General features: G+C 50.1%; 2 long non-coding RNA genes across 2 annotated transcripts; one reads left to right on the top strand and one right to left on the bottom strand.

Moving 5' to 3' along the window:
• Positions 1–553: 553 nt before the first annotated feature.
• On the bottom strand, positions 554–19812 carry LOC141577218 (uncharacterized). Its single transcript, XR_012506034.1, has 11 exons — positions 19677–19812; positions 14630–14711; positions 11251–11337; positions 10753–10903; positions 9572–9695; positions 7731–7848; positions 7246–7372; positions 5777–6844; positions 5214–5523; positions 4453–4562; positions 554–3058 (listed from the first exon to the last, which is right to left on the bottom strand). It is a non-coding gene; the product is annotated as an uncharacterized LOC141577218 (long non-coding RNA).
• Positions 19813–19949: 137 nt separating this feature from the next.
• Positions 19950–22702, top strand: LOC141577217 (uncharacterized). The gene is made up of 2 exons (XR_012506033.1): positions 19950–20255; positions 21646–22702. It is a non-coding gene; the product is annotated as an uncharacterized LOC141577217 (long non-coding RNA).
• The last annotated feature ends 3816 nt before the right edge of the window (positions 22703–26518 follow it).

Genomic DNA, 26518 nt, shown 5'->3' with positions numbered 1-26518 from the left:
TCTGCCATGTAATAAAGAATTTCAAGACATGCAACATGTCAAGACTATATAACGGATAATATGAGAATAAGAAACATTAGACAAAGGATGCAAACCCCCAGGTGATGTAGGCATCAGAGTTACCAATAAAGGCTATAAAATACTTTTAATATATTCAAGAAAATAAGGAAATTATGGGAGAATAGACAACAGGGTAAAGACTTTCACCAGAGAAATATACTGGAATGTATTTTTAAGAGAAATCAAACAGATACTCTAGAACTGAAGCTTTCAGCTCTGGAAACAGGTAAACAGAGCTAATTAGGATCCCTTTTAAGTAAAACTTTCAGTAATGCCGGGTAAAATACAACAACAAATGTAACACAGAGCTAACTATGGAAAGAGAAGTTCCCAGGTGACAATACAAAGAGGACACTTAAAGCCCAGAGTGGTAATCTTGTGAGCTGATTCCACCACACCCTGCAAGGAAGGGGTTTTAATCTGCACATAAATAGAGATACAATGTCCATTTAGGAAAAAGGGTCCATACCAGATGTAGAAGACACTTCCTTTATATCTATATAGTCGGAGACAGAGATGTAAAGTGGCAGCAGAGGTCACAGTGACACAGGGCCCTGGGCCAAAGATTGTGAACACCTCTGCAAGCTGGGAAAGGTAGGAGGACGAATCCCTCCCTAGAGCCTCGGTGTGGAACGTAGCCTTGGCCACACGTTGGTTTTAGCCCACTGACAATGACTTTGCACTTCTGCACAATAGAAGAGTGAGACGATGAATGTGTATTGCTTTAAGCCACTGAGTCTGTGGTCCTTTGTTACAACAGCAAAAGGAAAGAAACTCAGGAACCAACATGAACATGAACCCCAAGCTGCCTGCTGTGCTGGCAGGAAGTTCTTTGTCTCTGATCCTGAGGGAGTCTCCTGTCTTCTGGCAGCATCCACAAACTACCTCATGCTAACTTGACAGCTTGCAGAGGGTTAAATCTTAACCCTGCACAGTTCTTCATATTTAGTTAATAAAAATGATGGTGTCATCATGGGTATTTTTCTATCTTTTAAATACCCTTCAGTCTTCTAATAAAGCTACCTCTAATTGAGAGACAGTGTAAATAGTTTTCAATCTTCATAATAAATAACTGTGGTTTTATTTGGTTATTTAAATTATGAATAATAATATTCACATTAGTAAAAGTTATTAAAATCAACATTGTTTAATGAAAATATCATTTCTTTTTGCATGAACATGTATTAACTACAATAAATGTTCCATGCTTTGTTCTACGATTTACTGTTAGAGCCTTAAAGAATAATATTTTCCTCAAAAGATATTATGGCAAAGGGATTTCTTTTGGTGGAACAGTTCCTACATCAAATCTGGTGCATGGCTCAGGCCACTGGGAACCTAGAGTTGATAGAAATTAGGAGGCATTATAAACACAAAATGATTTTTAATGAATTAAACAACTGGATGTGTGAAAACAAAGAATCCGAGAATATTCTAGTGAAATAAATGTATTTTTCAGCTTAAGCAAGACACTGGGTGAATAAATCTAAAATGAAAAAACCAGCCAGAGATCAGCAGTGAGTCATGCATGCAGTGTGACTGATCAAAACCAAGTTGTTTCCAAACCAGTGTGCAGGCTTGATGCCTTCATGAATCAAGTCTGTGTGGCACCAGGTCACCTCGAATACATGTTGATGAGGTATTTATAAGCCCTTCACCATCCCAGCACAAAGCCCACACATGAGCCACAAGACCATCACCTACACATCTGCAAAAGACACAGCATGGTGAATAGCACTTTTCTTGTTCAGTAGCCGGTGGCAGGGCACTGTGAGCAGACAGAGATACAGGGACACAGAGACACAGAGGCACTTCCCCTCACTCAGCTGATAACCTTCCGTGCATTCCTGGGGACAGGATTGTCATAAAATGCACCATGGATTGATCCTCCTCCTAGGAAAGGAACGGTTGGTCTGTCCTCAGGTTGGAGCAAGGGTGGCCGGAGGATCTCAGAAGAGCTGTTTCAGCACAACCAATAGAATTTTCGGCCACCGTGACCACGAGAGACAGGTCTCCTGCCATCCCGGTAGGCACTTGGGCTCCTGACAAAAGCTGGGCTCAGTAAAGGCTTGAGTAGAAGGCACAGACCTGAGGGTTGCCCCAGCAAGAGACAGGAGGTAGGGCCTGGTTTATACTGCTCTGGGTGTATCCCAGCCTCATCCGAATACGAAATCAGAAATTTGCAAAACAGCAGAGCTGGGATGGATCATCTACTCCAGACTCCTCACATTACAGTTTAAAGGGTGGCAGCCCTGGGAGGCAAAGCAACGTGCTAAAGGCAGAACGTGGAAGAGGCAGCGCGAGATAAAATGCACCGTGCCAACCCCTGTTCAAGGATGCTGACACTGAGTGTGGGGCCAAGGTTTCCAACGAGGAGAATGAGACAGTGTAAATACTTTGTTCCCCCCAAAACCCCAAATATTTTTTAATGGCACAAAACTCACCTTAACTAGCTCTCTACTGAGGGGGCTCTCTTCTGCTTCTTCGTCTTTCTGTCTGTCTCCATTTCTCTCTCTCAGACAAAAACACATACAATTTTGTGAAAAAGGACTTCCTGCCATACAAAGACAAAATTCATATCTTCAAAAATACACCTGACAATGCACGTTTCTCAATTCAAGTCTTTGTGTGGGGTCTGGGCAACTGGCTTATTTTCTAGAACATTCGGTGGTTCGAAAATCAGATCATCTTCCCCAAAGGAAGAGTTCTGGTCCGTGTTGATGAAGTTGGGGATGTCACATTTCATGAGCAAGTTCGGCTCCTCCTCTGGCCACCTGCTTCATCTGATGGCTTCCTGGAGCCGAACATCACAGTCAAGGGCTATGGTTGGGATACCAGCTTTGGCCTTGTCGAAGTGTCCCACTTCATTGACGTAGCTGTGAAAGATGGACCTAGATTCGTCATTGACCTGCCAGAGAACATCTTGGGCACCAGCGGTCTCCCAAAGTCTGACACAAATCTGTTCAGTCTGAATCTGTTCTCGGGAGAGTCTGCATTGCTATAAAGAAAACCAAAATAAAATATCGCTCACACTCTAGCTCGGTGACCTGAAGAATCATAGTTTTTGCCATCTACTGAGAGCAAACCCCTGCAGAGAGCATGCTGACAAGCACTGGAAGTGAAAGACATCGCTTCTGAACACATACAATTACACCCAAGGCAAAAGTCTCAAGTGAGGACCCTTGGAAAATCCTGAAAAGACATCGCTCCCTGAGAATCCTCAATATTGGTGTCTCGCACACCAGTGTTTCTCAGTGGGACAATCAGATCATCTTCATCAGATTTAGTTAAAGTGCTTCTTAAAATGCAGAATTCTGGTGTGCACACCCTCAGAGTCTCAGAGGTAAGGACGGGTAGTCTGTATTTTCATAGCCACCAAGATCACTAAACATGCTCAGGTTTAGCACCGCGGTCTACATCGGGTCACCTGAGCATCGACAATGCTGTCTCATGTGGTGGGGTGGCCATGTCTGTCAGGGTGCTGTCCTACCCACGTGACTCCCCTGATTCTCAAAACTCACAGTGCAGCCCCATTGGGCAAGAAATACCACCATTTCACAATGCATACTCAAGGCGCCCGACTGACAGATACAATCAGTGATAGGAGAGGGGACAAAACTCAGCTTCCTGATACCTTCTTTCACTTACTGTGGGACAAATGATCAATTCAATGGTAATAAATTAGTGAGTGAGTGAATAAGATGACTCGTTATTCCCACGAGTGCCTGGAAGAGCGAGCCTGGGCACACTGAGAACCGTAACAGCCCATCTACGTAATTGCCATCCTCCCCAGATCTATGTAAAGGTTACTACCACGCAGGCAGTGTCTCCTGAAGGGCAAGAATCATGTCTGAACACACTCTCAAATCCAGAACAGAACCTGACAACAATTAGGCACTGGAGTCTGTGTTTAGCGAGTGTGGAATCTCAGTGATTTCAGCTCTTAGACCTTGCCTTCCCATCCCACCCCTCATGATATGGCCCCTAAGACCAGTTCTTTCAGGGCTGGGGCCACAGAACCCATTTACAGGACTGGAAGAATCTGATCATATAAACCATCCCCCAGATTATCATCAAGTGTCACCTGCATTTCAGGGATCAGTAATTCCAGAAGCTTTGCAGTTCAGGCAGCTGAGGGATTTTTATATCAGCTCTGTCTTCTACTGTGACTGCCTGGGTGATATCCGACAAGGAATTCTCAAAAGCCTGAGCTTTTCCTTTCAGGAATAATCTAATTAACAAATCTCGCTGACCACTCAACCAATGTGATGTGAAGATCAATGACTTACACAGGAGTACAACATTCACTAGGTCGTGGATTTAGAATCAGAGAAAAATCCTTTGAGAAAGATTGACAGAATTTAGCTTTAATGCAAATTTAAGTATTCTTACCTTTCAGTAAATCATCTTCCCCTACTTATCACTTCACCCAAGTTTAAAAGATATTTGAGAACAGGGATGAGTGTGCCAGCAATCTGTGACCCAATAACCTAAAATGTCACCTAGGAAAAAGAGAGGAGTAACACATTTTTAAAAAGCATGGTGAGGATGGCGGGGCCATCCCCCAACTCCACACTAAGGAGCTCTGAGTAATAGCTTTCCTGCCTGCCTGGAGCATCAGCTGATGTGAAAACCCACCCAGAAACCTCACTGTCCAGCAGCTCTTCCGTAACACAGGCTACACTTCCTCAGAATTAAGAATTGGGTCAAGTAACCCCTTCGCTGAAGAATAAAGACAAAGGAGAACAAGAGGTTTCTGCCCCTCCCCAGGGGAGAGCCCAGACCTTGGGCTGCATGCACTGCACCCACCTCCCAGGAGAAGAATTAACTGGAGAAGGTCTTTCTGCGAAACTGGGGCAGCAAAGTTTGAGATGGGAACAAATTGACCAGCTGGCCAGGGACAGCCCCCTTCGTCGCTGCCTTGGCAGCTGCCTCCTCCCCCTCAGCACATCCTGCCCACCTCCAGTGGCTAAGCTGTCAGAGAAACTGTGCTTTGGGACCTGGGGCAAAAGAGGCTGCCCCCAGGCCAAGCTGCGGAAGAGATGGGAGCTAAACCACCAGCTCCCAAGCGGCAGGCTCCATACCCCCCCAACACCCCGCCGCCCCCTCACCCTACCGCAACCCCGGGGCAATATGACCCGGAGAAACGTGACCTGGGAACGAGGGTCGGCCACGTCAGGCCTCCAGAGAGATGGGAGCTTATCCTCCACCTCGCCAGGGGCAGCCCCTCTCTCCTCTCCAACACCTGATCTCACCGCGCCCACCTCCCAGGAGCAACCTGACCGGGTGTGGGGTGTCAGGCGAATCTTGCGCGGGAGAGGCCATCCCCAGGCCAGGTCAGTGGAGAGGAGAAGAAGTGGCCCCATTAGGCGGGGCAGCCGGACATCGCAGCTGCCTCTGCACTTCGACCGCATCGCGCCCTTCTCCCAGGAGCAAGCTGACCTGGAGACGGGCATCCGGCTTCTTGGGCAGCAGAGGACGCCCCCAGGATTGGCAGCGGGGAAGAGGAGAGCAAATTGACAGGCTCAGCGCTGCAGGTCTTCTACCCCCGCCGTCGCCACCCCCGCACCTTAAAGGCACCGCCAAGGGCACCCCTCCCCCAGCAGGTTGAATGGGACAGGTGTGTCTGGTGATCTGGGGGAGGAGAGGCCACTCCCACACCAGGCAATCGGGGAGACGGGAGCCAATCCACCAGCTCCCCAAGGCAGCCACCTACCCCCGCAGCAGCCACCTCTCTTGACCCCTGACCTCACGGTGGCCTCCTCTAGGGAGCAGGCTGACCTTGAGATGGACGTCCGGCGAACTTGGGACAACAGAGACCGCCCTCAGGGCAAACCAATGGGGGGAAATGGGAGCAAATGGACTGGCTCCATGGGAAAACCTGCCGCTGCTGCCACCACCCCCAACGTACCACGCCCGCCTCCCGGGGTCAGGCCGACTAGGATACACGTGTCCCGTAACCCAGGGCAACAGAGACCGCCCCCAGGACAAGCCGCGGGGAAGATGGGAGCAAATGGGCCCGCTCCCCCGCTGCAGGCCCCCGACCCCCGCCACCCGTGCACCCTGACTACCCTGCCTCACGCCCCCAGCAGGCAAAGTGGGACGGGGTGTCCGGGGACCTGGCGCAGCAGATGCCGCCTGCAGGCCACGCGGCACTGACATGGGAGCTAATACACAAGCTACCCCGGGGCAGCCTCCCTATCCCCGCAGCCACCACCTTACCAGCCCCCTGACTGCACCGCACCCATCTCCCAGGTGCAACCTCACCTGGAGTCGGACCGCAGGCAAATCTCCGGCGGCAGAGGTCGCCCTCAGGCCAGGCCGCGCGGGACAGAAGAAATGGAGCTACTCCCTGGAACGGACCCCCTCCCCCTGCAGCCGCCGCCGCCGCCTCCCAGGGGCAAGCTCACCTGGAGACCCGCGTCCCGCCTCTACGGCATCAGAAGCTGCCACTGGCTCCGCCGCGGGGGAGAGCTGAGTGAACTGACCGGTTTCCGCGCGGCAGTCCCCCTAACCCCGTGGGCCCCGCACATTAATGGCACCGTCCCGACTCAGCAAGCTGAGTGGGACAGGCGTGTACGGTGACCAGGGGCAGCAGAGGCCGCTCCCAGGCCCGGCAGCCGGGAGAAGGCAGCTATTCCACCAGTTCGCCAGAGGCAGCCGCGCTCCGCCCCCCTGTCGCTGCCGCTGCCCCCTGACCTAACCGCCCCACCTCCCAGGAGCAAGCTTACCTGGAGTCCAACATTTGGAGAATCTCCAGCGGCCAAGGCCCCCCTAGGCCAAGCTGCAGGGAAGAGAAGAAATCGACCGGCTTGCCCTGGCAGCCTCCCACGCACCGCCGCCTCCGCCTCCCCAAACGATTGCACTAGCCTCCCGGGGTCAGGCTGACTGCGAGGATGTGCACTTGCCTTCTAATCCTGGCCACGTGAATGAGCACCTCCCTGCATCCCTACACTCCCTGCACCTCTGCACCCCTGCCACTATCTGCACTTCTGCACTGCCTGCACTTCTGCACCCCTGCACCCCCGCATCCCCTGAACTTCCTGCGCCCTCCACAGCCCCTGCACCCCTTTCACCAGTTACACTTTTGCACTGCCTACACTCCTGCACCCCTGCATGTCCCACACACCACCTCTTGGGCCTGTGGCAGAGTCTCTGCTGTTAGACCAATGCACAGGAACTCACATCTTTGCCAGTATATGATGCATCAGTGGACGTCTGGGGTTGGCTGCAGGAAGGTACATGTTCCCGGTCACTAGCCTGGGCCACTAGGGTGATCTCTCTGAGGTCACCAAGGGCGGGCTCAGAGATGCTGTTTTCCGGGAAGAGAGGAGTTGAAACAGGTCTTGAGGGCAGAGCTGTGCTCACCAGGCCGTCCACGCTTCATGTTTTACACAGGGCTTCGGAGAAGTGAAATGGATCCAGCCAAGTAAGACCGGCCTGCTGTACGCCCACCTCAGTCCTGGGCTTTGAGTCAGACCGACTGGCTCCCACCCTCACGGCCCAGTTTTGGTACCTGAATGGTCCCTTTGAGGCATCCCATCAGTTCTCATGAAGAAGTCTGGCTGCTTCCACCCCATGGCCCTCCCTCCTGTGCTGGCCTCAGGAAGTTTCCTTATTTGGGGAAGAAGGCAGCCCACCCCCTACCCCACCCCTCACCATGCTCTCACCCAGGCTGCTGCTCTCTCTGCCCATCAGAGTCTGGAAAGCCATCCCTCTTCAGTTATGTCCCTTCTGAGATGGACTTGCTTCCACTCAATTCTAGGCAAGGATGCACCATGGAATGCACTGGGTAAGAGAACCAAAATAAATACTTTCTTCTGTGAGGTTTTCTGTTTATCTACTGGGATGGGCTGTGTGTAGTTTGCTACAGCTATTGGTGTGAGAGTCTAAAACAGCCTGTGTGTCCTTGTTTTCATCTCCCCGCTGTCTTTGGGTTTTCCCTTGACACTCCTGAGACATTTACTTCTTTTAGTTTTATTCCTGTTATTACACAGGGGCCCTACTGACATGGAGGTAAGGTGTTGGGGGAGCAGGACAGAGCAGGGCATCTGTAGTCCTGTGATTAGTTCTCATTGAGCCTATGCCCTGAGCTGTGACCTCCACAAGTGTGTCTCTTTCCCCCCACCCCAATTTGGGTGAGACAGAAGGGATTTCCCTTCTCCCAGGTTGGTTAGGCTCTGGTAAAATAATTTCTCATTAAAAAAACAAACAAACAACAAACAACTTCCCCAAATGAAACAGAATGTTTTGGGTATATTTCAATAGAGTTATTTTCTCCTTTCCAGGCAGGAAGCATGAGGAGTTATCCTCTGAGGCCTTCATTCTGAGAACAGGACACGGTCCTGGAGGTAAAATTCATGAAAAAGAGCAGGGGGCCCCTCTGACTGGCCCCCTGGAGTTGTCACACTCGGACTTCCCCACGCTGAGACTTCCACTGGCCTCAGGGACCTGTTAAATCTGCCTGCCCTGGGGGTTGTTACAAAAGCGGGTTCTGCCCTGGGAGCTGTGACTCGCCAAGCTTGCCTGGCTGCCTCTCTGTGTTGGGAGCAGGTTTTCCCCTCATTTTTCTGGGATCTAAGAATTACAGTGGGATTGCAGCTCCCTCAGCTCTGGTGTTGTTTTCAGGACAGAAGGAGCAATTTCTGAGCTCCACACGAGCTGGAACAAAGTCTGGAATCCTCCCCTCCTCTGCCTCCGTGCAATAAGTGGCTGTGGTTCTAGCCGAGTTTCTGAAGATGTGGATTTAAACACACACATCCCAGCCCCTACAGGAGCACACAGTCCCATAAATCCCCCCAGTTTCCACTGGTAACTACTGAGCTGATGGGGACACGGGTTTCGGGTCCACAGAGGCCTGACTGCACTACTTGCTCCGTGGCCTATTAACGTGGTTGCTCTGGGTCTTGTCTGAAGTGGCTTGCTTACCGCACCTGGTACATGGGAAACACAAAATAAGTTCTAGAAACTTCACTTTTTCTCCCTCCAGGGCCTTCAAACATAGAAAGTATTAAGTGAACTCAGACGGCCTAGTCACCGCAATGAGGTCCGTCCAGCCTGGCTCTCCTGAGTGATGGGCACTGACTTGCACCTTAACTCGGAACAGTAGGGGAACCGCCTTCTTCTAACTGGGCCTCTCCCCACACCGGGCACGCCCTCAGCTGAGACGGTGTCAACTCCCCCATTGAGGTGTGTGCTGGTGGCTTCAGTGTGACCTGGCCCTGCCGGGATATGAACCTGCAGTGAGTGAGGTGGAGGGTCGGGTGGAGAGGGGTCCCTTCTGGGGTGGCAGGGGGCCCGGTAGCACCCAGCCCGGCCTGGTGCCTGGGGCTCCCTAACACCTCCTACAGCTCCTGGGTTGGCTCCGGTCCTGGCCAATCCATACACCCTCCCAGCATCTTCTCATTAAGTCCCTTTTTGCTTTTATCAGCGAGAGGTGGCTTCTGTTGCTTGTTCAGTGAAACAGTACATAGGGAAACCAGACTATTTCTAACATCAGTAAAATACCAACCTCAGTTATCTCGCCGGGCAGACCGTGCAGCACAAAGGCCTGCACAGGGCTGTGCGAACGGCTTACGTGAAGGGTCCTCATCATCTGTCTTCAGAGATGCAGAAGCTGGTGGTTCAGGTAAAACCTCAGGGAGGGATTGAGGAATCCAAAGCTGGTTGGTTTCAAAGGCTAACTGGTCAGACCAGACCCCTGAGCTGTGGTCAGAAGCCTAGCTCAACATCACGCAGACTCAGCACCCTAAGTGCCAGGTGGGGGCGGTGGTGTTCCCTTTGCAGGCTCTCATTGGGGATTCACTGTAGTCCCTTAAATGCAGCAGAGATTCCAGCCCCCTTAGCCCCCACCCTGCGTGTTCCATGACACAAATCCCGGGAGTGTTTAATTTTCATCTTTGTTTAGGAGGATGAAGGAGGGGCAAGAGGAGACATAAATTCATACTGACTGACACAAGGTCACAGCCAGTACCTCCTCCTTGGAGAGATATGTGCTCCCAAAATGGTGGCTGGGGGGCTGGGCGGAGACCCTCCACTGGTCCCAGAGGGACTCCCTCATCTGGCCACAACTGATGGGTTGGACAACAGATCCAGAGGGAGACAGAGCATCTTTCCTGGGAATTTGGAACTGACACACAGAAATCAAGTTCACTCATCTGGGGATTGGCGAGGGTGAGGGGCGGTGGTTGGAAGTCAAATGAAACCAGAGCATGAGAGAAAGTTAGAAGTGAAAGAGAGAGAGACAGAGAGACTGAGCTTGTGAGAGCAAATAGTCAGAAAGAAGGAAAACAATCAGGGGACAGAGGAATTCCAGCTCTTGACTGTCTAGTTTGTCCTAGCCCATCAACGACCCCGCGGGATGGTTAATAAAATTCCAGTTTTGCAGATAAGGATAAAGGCTGAAAGAGGTGGGGGCTGGGTTTGGGTGCACAGTTAATTCAAGTGCCGCTGGACCCCTCATTTCCCATTGCCTGAGGGCACTGTAATCCTCACTGGGAACCCTGCGGTCCCCTGACAGCCCAGCACCCTGATCAAATGGCCCCTGCGGGAGTGGGAACCCCTCTGAGGGTGAAGAGTTCCCTGAACCGAGATGCCATGCATCAGCAGGCTCCTGCACACCCCAGGTTAACATCTCCACAGCTGTGCAGTCTCCCGACCCACTTCCCTCCCTGCCAGGCACCCCTTCCTTACCACCGAGTGTACTGCAGGAATTCAGACACAGGGATGCCCAAAGCAACACGAGCCCACCGGCTATACAAACAGCAGACTCCCAGCCCCACCTGGGTTCCGAGGGGACAGTAGGCGTCCTCAGCTTCCATGTGTCTAAGACAATCTTCTTCAGCTGGTGGTTATAGAGAAAAATAAAAGGTCCAAAACATAGTTCAGTGAGGAATTCCTCCAAGGACCTGACTCCAGAGACTACAACCAGGGGTCCCTACCCCCCGGACTTGGGGTGAAGGTGGATTATTGATCAGCACAACATCCGGTGGCCCAGCTCCTCAACTTGGCTGCCCAGAGTGGGCTGGGGGAATGGGTAAAGCCAGGGCACTCAGGAAGAGCACAGAGGCCCTGATCTCCCCTCTCCGCACTTGTAAACCCTTCCTCAAATCTCAAGGCATCTGACAGAGAGCAGCCACCACAATAAGGAGATGCTCCCATCTCTTCACTCACTCCAGTCTGTTCACTTACGTGCTGAGCATCCACTGGGTCCCAGGACATGACACATAGGATGGCCGATGGGACAGGCTTGGTCCTTCACCCTGGACCCTGTTCAATCTGATGGAAGAATGATCACTCATAAAGAGTTTCTCAAAATTATACAGAGAGCAAAGACAAACTGCAGAGTGAACCAAATTTAAAAATATATATGAAGATCCCCCAGTCTCCCCGCCTAAGGTTAACAGCATAAAGCAAAAAGATCTTGCCTTTGATCACCAAGGAAGTTGTCACCCCCTCTCAGGTGGAAAGGACAGTTATTCTTTGAGCAGGACACAGAAGTGCTTCATCGGATTGGACCAGGGCATCTACAGTCATTCAGCAAATGTGTATAAGCTCCTACTACGTACGGGAATCTCCTAACTAGACCAATTCACAAGGTTCTCGGGCTTTATCAGTCAACAAAATAGACATGACTCCCCATCACTGGGGGCTCAGAGTTTTAGTAGAGGAAACAGGCAGCATGTTGGGGGTAGTAAGAGTTTGGAAAAATTAAAAAAAAAAAAAGAGTGATATGAGCAAACTCCGGTGATGGCGGTGGGGTGGGAGGCAGGCAGGAGGGAATAAGGCAATCCTGGCAGATCTCACGGAGTAATGAACTTGAAGCAGAATAGATCCGGAGGAAGAAGGAAGAACCGGAGCCAGAGGCCCCCTGAGTGAGGGGGAGAGTGTGGGCAGAGAGGCAGAGCACGCCGGGTCCTGAGGCCTTTGTGACGACTTTGGCTCCTAATGAAATGATGACCCGTTTAGTGAGTTTTGAGGGGAGGGGTGATATAGTCCAACTTAAGCTTTTGTGTTTTTTTTTTTTGTGGGAGGTAATTTATTTATTTTAATGAAGGTGCTGGGGATTGAACCCAGGATCTCTTTTTTTTTTTTAACATTTTTTATTGATTTATAATCATTTTTGAACCCAGGATCTCTTGCATGCTAAGCATGCGCCCTACCACTGAACTAAACCCACCCCATCAATGTATGCTTTTGCAGGCTCCCTCTGACTCTGTGTGGATGAGAGATTGTAGGAAAGCAAAGATGGAAACAGGAGGCTATTGGTGTCCAGGAAGGGCTGAAGGTGGCTCTTAGGAGGGCGGGGAGCAGGGAGCAGGTGGTTAAGAAGACAGAATACCCAGAATTTTCTAACAAGCTGGATTTGCTGTCTGTGTGTGTAAGAGAAAGACAGAAAGAACATTGTTCCAACATCTGGACCTGGACAATGGGAGGGATGTCCTCTCCATCCACAAGGGATGGGACAAGGTGGGGCTGAGCAGGTGGAAAGGGGCTGGTATCAGCTCAGTTCTTCAATGTCATGGTTAAGGTGTGTATTACATATTGCCACAGAAATGCCTAATAGGTAGAGGAGTCTGTTTTCTTTTTCTTTTTAACATTTAAAAAATATAATTTAAATGTATTAATTGTATTATGTGAATGATTTGGGAAGTTTGTTTCATGCCAAGGTATATGTTATATATAGCCAAATGGAAAATATATCAGAAAGGGGAGAAATGAGGGCTTTCACATAAACTGACTGTCCATAACGTAGGTAAAATTTCAATAAAACCAGTGTTAAGTGCAAAAACCTCATCTTGGTGTTACATAAAAATAAATGAAAAAGGACTATGTTAATATATCATTATTTCATGTTACATAATAGCCCCAAACAAACACACTGATTAACTATGAGGCTTGTAGAAATGCTATTCGCTTTTTTCACATAAATACAGAAATGCAGAAAGGTTCTAAGGTAGAATAAGCATCTTAGTGGAAATAATACAGATTTGAGCATTTTACATGATATATATATTTACTGATACAAAATTTGGAAAAGTAATTACATAGTAGAACATATGTATGAATGTGAAAGCAAGATTAATGAAAGAAAAAGAATGTGAGTCTCAGGGATAAAGGTCCAGATGGAAAGGGCAAATCAGGGAGTTTTGGAGAAATCGAGAAATTGATGGCATGCCAATTTCCAAGGCTGGGTTGCTTCCACCAAAGGAATAGCAGAGAGAGAGATGAGAGGCCCAGGAGCCAACCCTGGGGCACACCCACAGTGTATGTTTGGGAAAAAGAGGAGACATTGGCAAAGGACCAGCCAGTAGACAAAAAGCAGAAAACAGACAGAGCAATGGGCTGGAGTTTAAGTTAAGCAGGAACACGGGGGAGGAGGGATGGAAGAGCTGGGTCAAATGCTGCCGAGGGTCTACGCATGATGAGGACTGAAAATTGACCGCTATATTTAGCAACGTGTGGTCACTGATGGCCTTGACAGGGCAGTTTCCATAGAGCGAGGGATCAGGGGAAGAGCCAGAGTGGGTGTAAAAGGGGATGGCTCAAGAGAAGATGTAGACAGTGAGTTTAAACAACTCCTTAAAGATTTGCTGCAAAGACACAGGGTGGCAATTGGTGGGGGTGAATTAGGGTCAAGGAGTGCTGTTTGTTTCTTTTAAGAAGATGGACGTTTATATACTGATGGGAGCCAACTAGCAGAACAAAATAGATGAGGTAGTGAAAGAGAGGATGGTTTTGGGAGTGACAACCCAGAGAAGATGGGAGGGATGGGGCCCTGGGGACTTTTCGAGGAATTGGCTTTCGATGTCACCTGTAATAAGAGGTGGGGCACCGAGAGTGAGGTCACAGACAACACTAGGTGAGCGGATGTGCTGGGAGTTGCTTGTGAAACTTCTCTTCTGTTGGCTTGTTTGCTTGTTCAAAGTAGAAAAGTAACCTTACCAGCTGAGGGATGAGGAGGAAGAAAGAGTTACTGGAGCCATGAGAAGAAGATAAGAAAGAGCCTTCCAGGGAGAATGGGACAGTGAAAAGAGCAGGGGGAGATGGGGGAGTGCGCTCCCAGAAAGTTACATTTTCTCTTTGACGTCCCCAAATGTGTGATGTGTGATTACCCTTCCTGCTGTCTACGAAATAAAAATTAAGTATGGTTCAGAGGAAATGCCATTTCATTCTAAGAGGCTACCTGTTTCTCAGGAATGGCCATCTTAAACTGCAAATATTACAAAAAATGTTGAAAAGATGAACCTGTGTACCTAAAATCCCCTATTTTCTATTAATCTGTTTACTATTTAATTCCCCTATCAATAACTCATAACCAATAATGCCATGATGGAGGTACACTGATGCTTAAAAGGAAATGAGATCTGTATCCTTTTCCTAAATTCCATGGCTTCCTTAATATACAGTTCCCCTTGGAATTTAGGAATGTCTGGTATAAGAAGTGAGAAACAGTTTGAGAAAATCCCGGCTCAGAATTACACAGCACAACCGCATCTCAGAAGTATATACAGCCGTAAAGAATTTTAGAAGCAAAACTCCGTAACTACTCTTAAAGACTTTTGCAAACCTGGGCCTGCCCAGATGTTTCCAAACTGGAAAGGGACTCCAATCACTTGCCTGGTACCGGACCAGAGGCTGGCCAGCCTTTTCTGTAAAAGCGAGAGAGTAAATATTTTCAGTTTTGCAGATCATTTTGTTGTAACCATGCAGGTCTGCAATAAGAAAGCTAAGAGCACTGGGAGACAGGAAACAAATGGGCATGCCCACACCCTCCCTTCCACTCAGGGCAGCTTCTCTGTGGTGGGCAGTTTTGCCACAATAACTTGTTTCTTTGTTTCCATTGGTTTCTTTTTTTCCACCTTACTGCTCAAGCTCAGAAATTCAGGTGGTCCTGGTCCTTCAGCATCCATGCAGAGAGAAGGCTGAGTGGGGTTGGGAACCCCACCTGATGGAGAAGAGAGATTGCTGGGAGGGACACTACGGTGGCCACCATGACACGAGACAATCACACCTTCTGGGGTGAAAGGGAATGAAGACAAGGGAGGGACAGAGCAGTGGGACCCCTAGGTCGCCTGCCAGGCTTTCTCTCCCTCCACAGCCACTCTGGGTGCCTGGGGGGTGTTGGGATTCAGCTACGGTGATTAGGCTGAAGGGACTCAATATAAAGGACCATCCAGCTCCTCACTAGGTTCCAAACGCAGCCCCTCAAAGTCCACCCTCTGAGTTTCTGGAACTCAGCTGGAAGAATAAATGAGCAGGCCAGATCCAGAGCCCAAGCCAAACACGACGGTGGTCACGTGGGGTTGTAACCCCATGCTCAGTGGTAGGGGACGCCTTGCAAATCTGCAGAAATCCCTGTTCCACCTCATTCCTGGGGGAAACCCCAGATCTCCTTCTGCTCTGTCTGTTCTTCTCTTGATGCTATTGTCCTGGATGGATGCAGAGTCTTTGAACCTGGCCCTCCAAACGTACGTAAGCAGCCTGTTCGATAAAACAAATTATGCACTTTTTCACATTTGCCAGTTTTTTGATTCCAGAAATTTTGCGGGACTCATTCTCACAGTCTCCTGTGCCCCCACCACTTGGTGGCCCTCTGCTCATGGAAACACCATTTCCCACAACTGCACCCTGCCTCCCAGCTGGTCAGAGGGGAAAGTCCCACAAAGACACAGGTGATTGTGAGGATCCTGTCCCCCAGCAGAAAGCCTACTCCTGGAGCCACGGACAGGGATCTGGCCTCCTGAGCCGCTCAGCTCTAATTCAAAGCCTAAACTGGGGGCCCCGAACATTGCTGACTGACTTTCTGAGTCACCTGGACTGGAGGGGCCTGATTTATCTTTCCAGGAATGGATGTAGTGCAGCCTCCATTTTCAGGGCTGATATTGACGATGGATCTAGTTCCCCCCACTGCACCGCAGGAAGGAGAGGCCCTTCCATCCCACAGCTTGGAAACCCAGCCCAGGTAAGTTCTGAAGCAGTGTATTGCTGCCAGGTCCAGTATCCCTGCAGAGTGGCCTCTGTCCCTGAATGAGCCCCTTACCTGGGCCTTTTCTGCCCCGACACAACCACACCCCAGTCTGTGCCAGAGATCTGGGGCTCTGTGTGTCCAGGGCACACAGTTGGGACCTGAGCCAGGTGTCCCCTGGGCCTCAAGGGGGAGAGGTCTGCCTCTGCATCAGGGGAAGGTGATCCCTCATGGCTGGCAGGACGCTCTCAATATGGACCTCCAGGCGCCCAGGGAGCAGTTTCCCTGCAGGTGTTAGAAGCCATCATCAGGAGGGCAGGCCCCTCTTTGTGCAGACCATCCCGCAGTGCTGGGCCCACGTGCTGACCACAGAAACCTACATGTCCCCAGGTTACCCCAGGCAACCTCACAAATTCGTCACTTGGTGACCTGGGTACCACGGGATCATTGGCCATCCCATGAGGGTGGTCCTTGCAGGCATGGACTCCAGGTGCTCCCGTTAAGAAATCCCCCTGGGTTTCTGTGGTCACAGAGCCCACACCAGAAGATTCTAGTCCTGCAGTGACCACCACAGCAGTCACCTCCCCTGTGCATGTCCAGGAACAAATGACAGCAATTTATTGCCAGGAATCGTGATGAACAAGGGGGTGGGATTCCATACTAGTTTTAGGATCCTGGTAACTCACTCTGCACCCCAAAAAGCATCCATGAGAAATGTGTTTATTGGGATATCTGTGCCCCTAGAAGAGCTGTTCCTCAGGGCTCCTGGGACCCTCCAGCCCCTCTCAAGATTCTCAGAGCTTGGGTCTAAATTTCTATCTCCCTCCTTTGGTGTACAGCCACCTGTGTCTCGTGATCACAGGTCACTTTATTGCATGACTTGGCATGTTCTTAGTTCTCGTCCTCCACCCCTGCACTAGACTCCCACGATGTTCCCACTGACCCTTGGCTCCCTGGGTGGGTCAGGGGGCCCTAAGTCTGCACCCTTCACTCTCCTCCTCTACCCGCAACTCTGAGGCCACCCCTAGGTGGACTGGAAGGTGTTTGTAAATGAGTCTTACACAAGGACATGACTGGACAAAGCAGGGCTCCACCCCCGGAAAGCACACCTGCTCCCTTCTCTGATGAGGACCCCACAGCCCCACATTGCCTCCAGGGGTCTACTCAGCACACAGTCCCCCAGTTCTGGGCAAGGCGTCTCCCTGGAATCCTTGCTTCCAGGCAGAGTCTCTCTGTCCTTCTGAGTTTAGAGTTGTTCCCATGTTCCTGAGCACCAAGGTGCCCAGCACAGACCCTTCACTGACCTGGAGAGACAAGGAAGATATGTGGCCACAGGTATCACAGGACACACCTGCTGGGACCCCAGGCCAAAGGGCCATCCTTCTGCCTTCTCAGGTGTGGATCCCGTGGTACCTTTTTGCAGGGGGCCCAAATGGGGAGTGGGGCCCAAAGCAGTTCATGGGGCTCTCTGGGCAGGGAAGACTTGGGCCAGGCAGCCTTGCCTGGTTTCCCTCCTGGGGCACTCTGAAAACTCCTGCTCCTCTGGCTGTGGCTGGAGGCCCCCCAAACTTCAGGGCGGGGCCCTTTCTCTCAGCCTCCACTGCCTCCAAAGCCATGCTGGAGCTGGCATGGGGAAAGAGCTTTCTTGCCCTCTTGTGGCCAAGCTGCCAGAGGTGGATGCTGCGGGGAACTGGAAAGAGTTAGCAGTTGCTCAGATGTGAGTGGTTAGGCAATTTGACACCCTGTCAACTAGCCTTAAACATTGGAAAGAGGGCTTTCCCGGGAAAGCTGGAAGTTACTTTCAGTAATTTGTTTAAAGATTTCTTTTTTTTTTCCCTTAAAGACTCATAAAACCTCTCCCAGGTCATTCCTGGTATGGACCATTATCCAGGGATCAATCGGGAAATGCAGGAGGAGAGGGGTGGGGGTTGGGGAGAGGGTAGGTGAGATCAGAGCCCACAGAGAGGAGATGCCCCTCCCAGGAGCCACAAACTGGGCAGTGGCTGCTGGCATCCAGCTCTCCTGTTCTCAGGCCCATTTCATCTGTGGGGTGTTTCCAAAAGAAACAATGGTGGAAGGGCCATGGAGGACCCCTAGACCTCCCAGAATAGACAGGGGGAGCAGAGTCACCATGCTGGCCCAGAGCTTGGAGACAGACCTGCAGTGGAGACCACAGGTCTTCTGAGAAGCCAGTTTCGAAATAAAGGCAGTATGCGCTGGAATACCCATTTCGAGCAATTGCTTCACCATAGACATGTAATTTACATAGTTCTTCTCACCACGAAACTGTGTTCCCAACACGCTACATGAATGACGGCTTCAACACACATTCATTTCTGAGATGTGAACAAGTGTAGAGCCGCTCATTCGTCCAGCATAATGGGCATGGTTACACCTAGGAAAGCTTACCAAGATTTCTCAGCAACAGCCAATTTCGAAATAAAGGCAGTGTGCGCAGGAAAAGCCGGTTGGAGTGAGGGCTTCCCCATACACATGTAAGTTATATAGTTCCCCTCACCATGAAACGCTGTTCCCAACATGATACATGCATGAAGGTTTTGACACACATTCAGTTCTAAGAAGTTAGCATGTGGAGAGCCGCTCTTTCATTCAGCATAAAAGGCCTGGTTACACCCAGGAAGATTTACTCAGATGTCTCAGCTGGTTCCTTCACCCAGATTCAAAATAAAGGCCGTTTTTGCTGGGAAAGCCTGTTGGAGCGTGTTCAGAGCTGTTTCGGGCTCTGTCCCAGCTGGAGGGTGCAAACCCCAACCTCCAGAATGAGGGACAAGGACCCCACCAGCCAGGTGGTGTTGCCTTTGCTGGGGAACAGTGATCTTTGGGTTAGATATTTTGCAGCTCTCTCTAAAACCTGTTTTGACTTAAGTTTGCATCCTAGTCACCAGTTTCAGGGCAACAGAAAAAGCATATCCTACATCCCTTTGCACTGAAATCTTCCCAAAAGAGCAAATATTTGCCCATGAAAATACCAGCTGCTCTTCTAAGGCCCCCTAAATACCCAGCAGTGTGGCCGGTGCACTCTTGATCAGGAACAGGATGAGAGGGACCAGCGGTCTTCCAGCAGGCTTGGCCTGGTGTGGCAGCTGCGCTGTGGGTCCGTGGTGGGAGGGCCATTCAGGGAATCCTGTTTGAGGGGCCTCTGTGCATGTCTGCATTATGCTCTGAGGTTTCATACAAAGCTCCAGGCATCCTAACTGGTCAGATACAGCCCCCACCCTCGGGCTGGAACCACCAGGACCTCAGTACCTGTAACAGGGACGGTGCCCGGTGTGGGGAGAGGTCATGGGACACTCTGGGGGCAGGGGTAGTGGTGCTGGGGATGGCAGGGGGTGCAGTGAATGGTGGAGGGAGCAGGGTCCCTTGCTTGGGGGTGAGAGTTCTTGGGGAGACCACAGAGCATGGCACACACAATCCCCACCCCATACCCCAAATTCCTAGCCCCGCCAACACAGGGGCTTCTCTGAACACTCTCACCGTGGCTAGCCTGTAAGACCGCACCTAACCCGGCATCTGGCACCCCTGCCCTATCTCCCCTCTTAGGACAGATCCCGTCTCCTTGGAAACTGCCCAGCAGCGTGAATTCAAGGCCGGCAGCGGGCCTGGAGGATCTGCACTTCAGGTGCCCTACCTGGCCAGCCGTTTGTGCCTTGGCTCAGTCCTCTATCTTGCCCAACGGCAGCCTGGGTCCACGTCCGGTGCAAGGGGAGGCCGCGGAGCCCAGGCTGAGCCACACACATGGACAGGTGAGGGTGCCCCCGCCCCGCTGCCCCACCGCCCCGCAGCCCCGCCCACTGGTGGCAGCACCGCCCCAGCATCCGGCCGGCGCCAGCTGCAGGTGAGGAAGTCTGCTCGGCACCGCCCGCCCCGGCCCCGCCCAGCTGCCCCATAAGCCTCCCCCCAGCCCCCGTCCTGGCCGAGCCCTGGCTCCCATTGGCTCCGCAATTTCTGCCCTCTCACGTCTAGCCTCGGGAGGACACAGACGCAAGCGCTAGAGGAGGGCCCCCCGGCGTTGCCATGGCTACATGCGCCGCGCTCTGCGCGGGCCGGTGTGAGCTTCTGGGGCGGGCAGCGGGCTCCGGAAGTGTGCAGCTACCCGGGACCATGGCGGTGCTTGCTGCTGGGGCAGGCGGCTTGCTCGCCTGGGCGACTAGTTCTTGCCTGGTCAGTCGGCGGCCGACATCCTGTCTGGGGCGGCGTCCCACAGACGGTAAACGTACGGCCGCGCAGTTGGCGGGGCCAGTGGACATGGACCGGGGTGGGATCCGGGTTGGTGTGGCTGCCGGGGAGGCGCTGTGTTGCCAGGGAGCGGGTTGGGGCGGGGAGGACAGGGCTGGGGCACAGCCTCGGGCTTTCCTCCCCCTCGGGCACTGGGGCTGGGACCGCGAGTCCGGGTAGCCCTGCTTGGCCGCGGCCTCCCAGAACCCCCGGGAAGGGCAGGCGGAGGACCTGACATTTATGAAGCGGGGCCTTATCCGGGTTTTGAAGAGCCCCAGAATCAGATGTTTGAATGGGGTGGTTTATCAGCCTTGTTTATCTGCAGGGAAATTTCAGTTCCATCCAGATGTTGGCTCCTTCGGTAAAACTCAGGAATAAGACAAGGGTCATTGTCGATTAGCAGTTATCTAGGGCTTGACTCAAAATAGACTGTGCGGGGTGTAGGGATGGTAGATGGGCCTTCCCTCTCAAAGTTGGCAGTCTTCTGGGATTAGAGGCCCCAGTTGAGGATTACATCTTCATCTGCGGTAATGGAGGTTGTGGGAACATTAACACAGAGAAGGGAGGAGTGTGGCTGCGATAACTCATTAAAGAAGCCAGGACCCTTGCCTGGCTCTTGTGTAGGAGAGTCTCGCCTAGGGTAGGGCAGCAGTTATCAAAGTGTGTCTGAGGCCCCTGAGATGCAAGACTATTTTCATAGAAACGCCGGTATGTCACCTGCCTTTTGCACACTCTTGCACTCCCGAGTTTCCTGTGGGGATTTCCAGGGAAAACCTGGTCTGTGATATCACAAAACAGGGAATTTAGAGGCAGATAGAATTCAGAACTCACCAGTCCAAAAGAGTTTTGCAGAAATTAAAATCACTGCTCTTCTTCTCATTAATGATTTTTGTTTAGAAAAATATACTTATATTTTGCTTAAGAGTATTAATGGTAACATGTAGTAGGTTGTTATTATTTTTAAGTGAAATCATAAGCATTTTTTAAAGTTCTTATTTAAGTTCTAACACAGGAACTATTGATAGATTTAACCCACATAAACAGCAGCCTTTTGGAGTCCTCAGTAATTAAGAGTGTACAGGGGTCTGTAGGCCAAGAAGCTTGAGAGCCCCTGGAGAACGTGTGCTCAGGTACTAGTCAGGTACTTAGCGTTGTTAGACAGATGCCAAGATGTCTTCTGCATGTGCTCCCGGACTCGAAGTAATTGGCCACATGGAGACGGGTGGGCAATGCCTCCACTATACAAACCAGAAGCTGCTGAATGTGTCTGGATTGTAGGCCATGGGCTGTGCAGGGATTCCCGTTGTATCTGTTCTATCTAAGCCGGGATTCCTGTGCAGAGGCTTGGCCCTGAAGACCCGCTCTCCTTTGCTCCCTGCCAGGTACCTTCTGTGTGACGTCAACCCTCCAGAGGGCTTCAGCCTCCATAGGAGCGTCTGTATCCACATCGCCTTCCTCCTGAAGACCCTGCTGAAAATGGAGGAATCGGTGCTGGTGATACCCCCTTGGGGCCGCCTCTACCATTGGCAGAGCCTGGACATCCACCAGGTCCGGATTCCCTGGTCTGACTTTTTTGATCTCTCAAGTCTCAACAGAATCATCCCTGACACTGAGTACCAACCGTTCATTGCAGGGGAGATGGTGATCGTTTAACTGGGGCCAGACGGTTGTTGTTCTGGTTCTGATGTGAACATCAGGCCATCTTGCTTCGGGCTTGTCGGTCTGCTAAGGGGTCCTGCTCATGTTTCCCGCACTGCAGGTGAATTTGGTCTTTCCATAGTTTTTCTCAGGAAATAGATCTGAAGTGTATGAGATATGTGTTCCCTCCGCTCTGAAAATCCTGGCCTCCTGGTGAGATGGAGCGGTGACAAGAAGGCCACTGCCACACAGGCCTTGTCTAAGGAGGACTCGCTCCCTGGGCAGTAAGGGCCATTCTTACCTGAAGGAAAACACGATGTGTGTGTAGCATGGGCCACGTGCTGGAGAAGGTATGTAACCTCTCATTCAGTATAATTTGGTCCTGCTCAAGCTTCCCATTTTACTTTCCGTAAGAGGTAAGAGTTGAAGATTTTCTTTGAATAAAGGTATTTAGAACTTATCTTTTTCTTTAATTGAAATGTGGTTGATTTACAATGTTTTGTTAGTTTCAGATATACAGCTGTTTTGTTAGTTTCAGGTATACAGCATAGTGATTCAGTTGTACATATACATAGTCTATTCTTTTTCAGGTTCTTTTCCATTAAAGGTTGCAAGATACTGAATATTTTCCCCTGTGTTCTGCAGTGAATCTTTGTTGTTTGTCTATTTTACATATAGTAGTTTGTAATTGTTAATCCCAAACTCCTGTTAGTTTTCTAAGTCTGTGAGTGTGTTTTTGTTTTGTAAATAAGTTCATTTGTATCATTTTTAAAAATTCCACATACAAGTGATATCATATGATACTTGTCTTTCTCTGAGTTATTTCACTTTAGTGTGATAATCTCCAGGTCCATCCATGTTGATGTAAATGTCATTATTTCCTTCTTTGTTATGACTGAGTAATATTCTTCTATATCTAAATTCTACATCTTTATCCAATCATCTGTCTGTGGGTGTTTAGTTTGTTTCTATGTCTTGGCCATTGTAAGCAATGCTGCTGTGAACATTGGGGTGCAGGTATATTTTGGAATTAAGGCTCCCTCTGGATATATGCCCAGGAATGGGATTGCTGGATCAAATGATAAGTCTTTTTTTAGTCTTTTGAGGACTCACCATACTGTTTTCCACAGTGGCTGCACCAAACTACATTCCCACCAACAATGTAGGAGGGTTCCCTTTTCTCCACAGCCTCTCCAGCATTTGTGGTTTGTGGATGTTTGAATGGTGGCCATTCTGACTAGTGTGAGATGATAACTTATTGTAGTTTTGATTTGCATTTCTCTGATAATTAGCAATATTGAACCTTTTTTTCATATTCCTATTGGCCATTTGTATATCTTCATTGGAGAATTGCTTGTTTAGTTGTTCTGCCCATTTTTGGACTGGGTTGTTTATTTTTTTTTCTTATTAAGTTGTATGAACTATTTATATAGTCTAGAATTTAAGCCATGTTCAGGCTCATCTTTTGCAAAAATTTTCTCCCATTCCATAGGTTGTCTTTTTGTTTTGCTTATGGTTTCTGTTGCTGTGAAAAAGCTGATAAGTGTAATTAGGTCCCATTTGTTTATTTTGTATTTTATTTCTGTTGCTTGGGTGTATTGCCCTAGGAAAACATTGGTGAGATATATATCAAATAATATTTTGCCTATGTTTTCTTCTGAGAGATTTATAGCGTCTTGTCTAATGTTTAAGTCTTTAAGCAATTTTGAGCTTGTTTCTTTTTTTTTTTTTTTGCGACTCTATTGTATGCTTTCGATTTGTGGTTATCTATTTTTTCAAGTATATCAACTCATTACTATATCTATTTCCTTTAGACTGATAATCACGTAGGCTCCAACACATCCTAAGAATAATGAGAAAAAAAAAAAGAAAGAAAGAGAAAAAAATCTATCTTTTCATGCTACCATCTCCCATTACCACCTTTTTGTATTTTGATGTGCTTTTTCTTTTTTCCATCTTCATGTTTATTGTCTTGTAACTCGTTATTGCATTTCCAACTATGGTTTCCCGTTTGTATAGCATCCTGCTTTCTTTCTGTTTAGAATAGAAACTTTTAATGTCTCGGTTTGGTTCAATAATGCTGAATTATCTCCCCACTCCCCTCCCCCCCTGCATCTCTGAATCCTCAGTGCAGGGATGCCAAACCATCCTTGCCTTCATCGGTTCTGGGAAAGCAATCTTCATAGTGGGAAAGAAAACATTGAAAAATAATATTCTGTGTGTTGCTTTCTACCCTTGCCCAGAGAGTGAGAATCACCTCTGAAGGCGGAGGAAGAAAGTTGGAGGTGCGGGGCACAAAGTCTTTTGTCCTTTTGCTACTGAAAAAATGATTGCTTTTGTAATTAGTGATGATGCCCTTTAAATTGGTGAGATCGAGATTCTACAGCTTCAGCGCCTGTGAATAACCAGCCGGGAGAAAGCTCTCCAGGGCCCCTGCAGTGGGAAAGGCAGCCCCTCTGAGCACCTGTTGTTCTGTATTCTTCCTGACTCCACATGGGTTTGCTACGCACCGCACCGTGCAGGACGATGCAGTTACCCGAGGTGGAGGACAGGGAGATCCCTGCTGGGTGGAGAGCCACAGGAGCCCACATTTGAAGGACAAAGTGAAGAGTAGTGGGGCGGGCATAGGAGGAGAGGATGGTTGAGACCCAGGATGGTGTCCTGGAGTCCAGCAGGCGAGGCTGGCGGGGCAGATGGGGCCCTGGGGCATGGGCAGTCCTTGAGGGATCTGAAGCAAAGATATGAACCAAGGGACTGGATTCGTGTGGGCGTACAGCGCCCCCTGGATGCCGCGGGGAAGTGCAGCAAGCCCAGGAGGAGCGGGCAGTTCCCCAGAGTTGGGTTGACAGGTCACAACCAATTCACTGGGGACCGAGAGGTACCGAGATATTGTTAACTTTTTGTCCCTCTTCCTGGAAAAAAGCTGCTTCCTGTTGAATAGCCTGTGTCATTAGTGAGAATTAAAGATATGAAGCAACATTTCCTCAAAAGTCATCCATTGTGTAGTTGTTAATAAGGGTCAAATGCAGACTTGAATAGACTAAATCAAACATTCATCATCGGATTTTAAAATCCTTTAAAATAAAAATTCTTGCTGTCTTTGTTCTTCATTTCAGGGTTCACTTGGTGATAATAATAGTAAACAAAGCAACAGCAAACCCTTACAGAACTCTGTCCTGCTGTTCCAGGAACTCTGTGTTCACGACAACCCAATGAGGTGGCACTTTACAGGAAGGACAGTCATTAATCACACAGCTAGTAAATGGCAGACCTGGGACTTGAACCCAAGCTGTCTGGCCCCAGAGCCCCCTCTCAGGCCTTTCACTGCAGCTCATCACTTGGCATGCCCGACACAGGCCAGCATTAAGGAGCAGCGTGACCTTGGCCAAGGCTGCTTCACCGCTTGGTCTCTGTTTCCTCATCTGTAGAATGGGGGTGTGGGCAGTGAATTCTGTGAGCTCAGTGGTCACTTCCTCCAGCTCTGCTATTCTACTGCTTTAAGTTTATTTATTAAGTATCTGAGCCTCTGAATGGGCCACACTGGAGCTTTGCTAGGACCTGGGTTACGGAGAAAAGTAAGATCAGCCTGCTTCTCCAAGGAGCCTGTCTCCCTCCACGGGAAACAGCTGCAAGGCCCAGGTTCCCTCGCTGGTGGACGGGGGCTGGGCAGGAAAGTCTGATAGAAGATGGAGGCAGAGCCCCTCCGAGAACAGTGTTGGCCACACAGCTCTCAAGAACGGGAGCGTCTGTCCAGGCTGCTGAGAGGGGTGTCCTCGTGAGGCCAGCAGCCCCCCCAAATTAAGCCCTCAGGACAAAGATCCAGCCAGCCCTGCAGTGTCACCATAGAGCCAGTCCATCCTCAACACTGTGCCCCTGTGCTACTTTGTCCTGGAGCCTCTCTTTCCCCTACACCCAGAAGACTCTTCTCCCTCTGTTTTCTGAGTGTCCCCTCACTTCACCCGTGGTCCCTGCTTCCTGGCCCACCATCTCTGGAGTTGACACTTTGCCCCCTCACACCCCCCTTTTGATAAGGAGCCAGGGTTTGCCTCCTTGTGCTCACTTTCCCCTTTCAGATGATTGCTCCTACTCTCCTGGGAGCACCTGGAAAACCCAGATCCTTTCCTAGCAGTGCCTGCCACCCTGGCCTCCCTGCTCATCTGCCTAAGTCAGGAGCACCTGGACCACCAGCTCTGTATTGCCTCGCCTCCTACCATCAAGACGTCAAAGTTCATTCTCCCTCCACCACCCAGTATGTTCATTTAGGGTCTTCTTCACCGTCAGCCTGAGCCAGCCACCCCCCATTCACCCTACCCACGGGCTCATACCCGGGTGTGTCTCCACCCCAGTTCTAGCCTCTCTCTTTTAAGTGCCCACCTCTAGCCATCCAGCTGCTTCTCCACCAGCCTCGTTGGCCCTCATTCACCCTCACTAAGGCCTCATGCACTGACTCCTCTGCTTTCCTGCCTGTCCACATTCCTCTTACTTCCACTACCCCACCTTCCAGCTCTGCATCCACAGTCAGCACTCTCTTTATGACAAACAAAACCCCCTTGAGCCTTGACCTTTTCAGTTCCTCACCAGGCCGACTTCCATCTCGGTTCACCCAGCTCTATTTGT

This window comes from Camelus bactrianus, chromosome 3 (genome assembly GCF_048773025.1).
Source record: "Camelus bactrianus isolate YW-2024 breed Bactrian camel chromosome 3, ASM4877302v1, whole genome shotgun sequence".
NCBI classification, from domain to species: domain Eukaryota; kingdom Metazoa; phylum Chordata; class Mammalia; order Artiodactyla; family Camelidae; genus Camelus; species Camelus bactrianus.
Note: the sequence above shows the minus strand (reverse complement) of the source record. Positions and strands in the feature narration are given on the sequence as shown.